Raw genomic sequence first — 6,000 nt, 5'->3', positions numbered from 1 at the left:
CTGTACCATTTGCTGGACTCTGCTGCTCCTGCCTTCACTCTTCCCTCTCATTTCTTTCCCACTCTGTCTCTGCCTCAGGCTCCACGTCAGCCTTTCATCACTTCAGAACGCCTAGGGGAGAGTTAGCCAAAAATGTGTGTAAACAACGCCCAGAGCTTTTCAGAGAAAAGGGGAATCCACCAAGTCATTCAGAGGCAACCTCTTAGAGAAAGTCACTCTCCTGTCCCGTACGGTGGTCCTGAGTCCCGTGACCACTCACTGCACTGGTCTGCAGAGTGGGGCCATTTTTCCGTTTAAGGAGGACTCCAGGAAATTTTTGCAGTTGTCTTTAAGGGAAAAGGAGTGGGATGGGGTGGGCCATTCAAAGAATTCAGTTAACATTTAACAGAAGAAACCATAGAAATACTCTAAAATCCAGATTCCATGACATTGAATACAAGCTTTAAAAGTACAGTTGCTGTCGTGTATATACTTCTTATTCAAAGTTGGGAAAATAACTTTGGGGAAGAGTGTGAAAATAAAATCGTTCAAGGAGGACAATTTTTAATCAAATGGTTTGTAGGGAAAACAAGAGAACTAACACTACTGATGACGACTGTATCAGTCGCTTCCCATTTATTTCATTTAATTTAATCTTCCCAACAACCCTGGGGTATGAGTATCAGTCCCTCCATATTATACAGAAGAGAGAGATTCCAAAAGGTGAAGTAACTTGCTCAGCCAGAATTTGAAAATTACTCTAACTCCAAAAACTTGTGCTTCTTTCATGCTACCATGTTGCTTAAACTCCAATGTTGCTCTCATTTTTTGTCACTTACTTTTGAGGCCCACATGGACCCAGTTTTAACAATAGTGAGATTCTATGCATTATAGACCTTTAAAATAACATTCTTAGGCAAGTAGGTTGGAAGTGAGGAGTCACAGGCAAATAGAATCGGCAGCCTCTGACCTTCATCTCTATGAACCTTGCTAAAAAATGATTAAAGAAGACAATTTAGGTGATACTAACTTTATTTAACACTTCATGAAGCAGACAGTCTCCATTCGGAGAATTGCAAAATGGGGTGGGAGGTAGGAAGTTTTTATAGGATGAAGAATGAAGAATAAGGAAGAGAAAAATAGAAAGTATCTGATTGGCTGGGGCCACATAGTCAACCTCGTTTGGGTGAAAAGGAACAAGGAGATAAGCAAAGAGCCCAGCGTCGGCTTGGTGTTTGGGGATTGGCTGGCTGGATATACTCCATTTCTGGTCAGATGGAGTATTTACAGGGACACGAAAGTTATCGAAGTTTGGTTTGATGACGTGGCACCCTGGGCAGGAGCAGTGCCATCTTGGGCCTAGAAAGTTATTTCAACAATCTTTAATGTGCTATCAATGGGTTGAATGGGGAGTCTCCAGAAGATGTCTACATCCCAGTCCCTAGAACCTAGGAATACTACCTTATATGGCAAAAGCTAAGGATCTTGAGAGGAGGAGCTTATCCTGGATGATCTGGGTGGGCCTTAAATGCAATCACTGCTATCTTTAAAAGAGAGAGACACACAGAAAAGAAGGCAATGGAGGCAGAGATTGGAGAGATGTGGCCACAGCCAAGGAACACTTGAAGTCACCAGAAGCTGTAAGAGGCAGGGAAGAGTTCTGTCCTAGAAAGTTCTCTCTTAGAGTCTTCAGAGGGATTGTGGCCCTGCGCACACCTGGATTTTGGCCCAGTGAAACTAATTTCAGACCTCTGGTCTCAGAACTGTGAGAGAATATGTTTCAGAATATGTTTCTATTATGTCTAAACCACCCAGTTTATGGTAATCTGCACACAAAATTCTCTACTCATAAGTGAGTAGCAACCCCATGAATCTAATACATATGCTAAGTTAAAAACCACTCCTATAACCACATAATGAGCTCATTGTTAGGCTGTGAAGTACTCTCCTGGTTACCTTGCTTCCTGAACAAACATGGTGGGTCTCTCCCCCATGCAACTGTTTCGGGAAATGTGGGTCAAGGCAAATCTCTGGACCCATCACTTGAAACTCAAAGATGAATCCCTCATGCTTCATAAAAGATAAACATTGGGACTCTCCACTTACAGGAATCATGGAAGAAAACCTCTTGGTTTTGTGGAAAGGTTACTGGGTGGGTGTCAGAAAACCTATGTTCTAATCAAGACAGGGTGACCTTGAGAAGGTCACAACCTCTGTGAGCTAAAATTTCCTCAAATAGGAATGAAGAGGATTGATAAGTGATACCTGAAGTATCTTTCCAACATTAGAAATCACTTAGCTTATAAACCTCACTCTATTGTTAGCATAACAAGCATATGACCTTGGGTGAGGTACTGCAACGCACTCATTTTTTAACTAAAAGCTTGGTCTGTCTTTTTTTGTGTGTGTGAGGAAGATCAGCCCTGAGCTAACATCCATGCTAATCCTCCTCTTTTTGCTGAGGAAGACCGGTTCTGAACTAACACCTATTGCCAATCCTCCTCCATTGTTTCCCCCAAAGCCCCAGTAGATAGTTGTATGTCATAGTTGCACATCCTTCTAGTTGCTGTATGTGGGACACGGCCTCAGCATGGCCGGAGAAGCGGTGCGTTGGTGCACGCCCGGGATCCAAACCCAGGCCACTGGTAGCGGAGTGCGCACACTTAACCACTAAGCCACGGGGCCGGCCCTGGTCTGTCTTTCTAATGGCCCTCCCAGCTCAGAGAATCTGCCATGCCTCTAAGTTGTGGAGTAAGAAGAATCTGACCAAAGGCAGTGGTCATTAACAACCCAGTCCTACCCAATCCGACTCCCAAACTTGAAAAGTGGTAATTAAACAAACCAACAGAAAACCCACTAGAAATAAACACTATGATGGATAAAGAACTAAGGCATAGAATCAGAATAATATTTATTTCCTGAGCCATTTTAATACCTGATGTTAATAAGTGACCAAAAGCAGCTTAAAGTATTTCGAAAATAGACCTGCACTTTTCTTTCGACAAATTAAAACTATGTAGGAAACTGTTACATTATTTTGTTCTTGATTAGAAAAGGACCTATGTACGCTATCAAATCAATTGAATTGATCTGAAAAAGACAAGTCCAAAGGACTGTGATAGGTTAGAAGCTTAGAATTTTAGAGCAGGAAGAGAATTTAGAGTTAATCTCATCTGTTCCCATAATTTTACAGATAAGAAATATTCAGTGAAACTTATTCAAGGGCAAATTCAAAAAAGAACCTCAGCTCTCAAAATTCAGAGGCCAAGACATCTTTCTAAAATACCATGGCAGTTAAATAGAAATCTTCATAGCAAGTTTTATAAATAGTGAGAAAGGGTTTAATATTGACATTTCACAGTATATTACTAATCTTTACAAAACTCTGAATTGAAACAAATAACAGCTTAGAGTTTTAAAAAAAAATTATCATCAAAAAAACAACATTGGGCCAGCCCGTGGCTTAGCGGTTCTGGCGGCCCGGGTTCAGATCCGGATCCCGGGCGCGCACCAACGCACCGCTTCTCCGGCCACGCTGAGGCCGCGTCCCACGTACAGCAACTAGAAAGATGTGCGACTATGACATACAGCTATCTACTGGGGCTTTGAGGAAAAAAAAAAAAGGAGGAGGATTGGCAATAGATGTTAGCTCAGAGCCGGTCTTCCTGAGCAAAAAGAGGAGGATTGGCACAGATGTTAGCTCAGGGCTGATCTTCCTCACAAAAAAAAAAAAAACAAAAACATAAATGAAGTTAGAACTAGACTGTAAATGAATCGGCAATCATAAAAAGTCACTGTTCATTGACTTTCTCTCTCTCATAGGCTGTCTCTACTAAGAAATATATCACAATTCTCTACTTGTAATCTTCAAACTGATTGAAAAAAAAAAGGTTTGTTTTCAAAATGGACTTTTTCTTCCCCTGTAGCATATCCACTCTGGTGATAGAAACATAAGAGTTTTTTTTTTTCAATTGATTATAGTTTTGTTATAACAATGGCTTTTTTTCTGACCAACGCTAATATTCCTAATAATCCCTAGTTCATCCCATTTAGTCGTGAATCTGTTTCCTTCCGGAACAATCTCTGATTTTCTTTGCTTGGTCTTTACTGGCCCAAGTGAACTATTTACCAAAAGAAATACAATAGGACTATGTCAACAGCACATTTTTGGCAGAGAATGAAGTATCACCGATGGTTACAGATCTGGTTGTTACTGCTCTTGGTGGTGGTGGTGACATTAAGAGACAGTTTTTCAGAGTTGGTATAATTCTGACTGTTGATGACCCTGGCTCTCCTTCTTTGGATTTTTACAAATCCACATAGTTCAGCACTTAACTGTATACATAATTGTTTTGGTTCCATTTTGCTTGCTACCTGGATCCTAAACTCCTTGAAGTCAAAGAGCACAGATTACACAACAAGGTGACCGACAAAAAGCAGACAACACAAGCGCAGAACTCCCCAGTCATTCCTTCAGTGACTAGTCGAGGGTCCCCAAGATCAGCGTTATGCCAGGCACCAGAGGTAAGGAGACCATCTCCCGCAGATGGTAAAATAGAAGGAGGGCCAGCACTGTGGCTTAGCGGTTAAGTGCACGCGCTCCACTACTGGTGGCCCGGGTTTGGATCCCGGGCGCGCACCAACGCACTGCTTCTCCGGCCATGCTGAGGCTGCGTCCCACATACAGCAACTAGAAGGATGTGCAACTATGACATACAACTATCTACTGGGGCTTTGGGGAAAAAAATGAGGAGGATTGGCAATAGATGTTAGCTCAGAGCCGGTCTTCCTCAGCAAAAAGAGGAGGATTAGCATGGATGTTAGCTCAGGGCTGATCTTCCTCACAAAAAAATAAATAAATAAATAAATAAATAAATAGAAGAACGAACACATCACACTAAAATGTTTGTAGTGTGTTTAATGGACCATGAGATCCTAATGAAAATCTCCATGTAAAGGGAAAAGAATGGTTTTAAAAAACCACAAACCTATATTTCTTTCTTAATTCATTCACTTTGTGGTGAATGTCAAATTGATCAGTGATTGAAGAGTTCCCCATCTCACCCCCACCCATCCCCATGGGGTTGTGAGATGGACAAGGAAGATGGTACACTGGAGAGAAAGACCACAAAAATCCCAACTGTTTACTTCTGTTTGTCAAAATACCATTTAACGCTTTGGGAGGAAATGGATTGCGTATCCTCTCCATCCATCTGGGATGCTAAGAATCAGAACAACGGGAGCAAACAAAACTATTACAGTGCTAAATTGTCCGCAGAGGAAAGCAAGCTCTTTTTCCTACTCTGTTAGTCTGTATTGCTTAGAGACCAACTTATTTTGATTAAGAAGTTCGAGAAAGTGGAAAACACTGGCTTGAATAGTTACTTAACATCCTCTAATATCAGTTAGTATGGAACTTTTCTCAATGAATTTAGTTAAGGCTGTTTTTAAATTGGAAAAAGGGACGATCATAATGACGTGTTCTGAATTTAAAGTTGTCTTAAGATTAGTTATATTTTAAACAAAAAGAGGAAATCCTCTTTCCAATACTGTGGAAGTTCTCACTCAGGTTGGATATCAGACCAGTAAGCAGTAATGTCCTACAAGAAGAAAGGAGGGAGAGAGACGTAATGTGTGGGGAGTGGGAGAGGACAGAATTGTGGCTTTTTCTGGCCAAATAAGTAATTTTTACATTCCTCTTCTTATCCCTATCTTGTGCCTGCTCGTAAGTTCTGCAAAGTTTTGATTTGTTATTAACTATAGTTATTGGCTGAATATAAAATCTGAATCAGCTCTCCAAAAGCTACAACACATGATCACTGTTTCTCAACCAGGGGGATAACATCCTGATATGTGAAAGCATTAGAGGGCCTTTTGAGTTGGCACAACGACCAGAGTGCTACTAACATTTAGAGCCAGGAGGCAGGGAAGCCGAATGTTTGCAATAGCCCTCTACTAGGAAGAATTGTGCCAACCAAGATGCCTACGTGCCTTTGTTGAGAAACACTGGAAGACGATTCC

Source organism: Ceratotherium simum, chromosome 37 (genome assembly GCF_057802395.1).
Source record: "Ceratotherium simum simum isolate JZ-2026a chromosome 37, ASM5780239v1, whole genome shotgun sequence".
Classification (NCBI taxonomy): Eukaryota; Metazoa; Chordata; class Mammalia; order Perissodactyla; family Rhinocerotidae; genus Ceratotherium; species Ceratotherium simum.
This window is presented reverse-complemented; position numbering follows the sequence as displayed.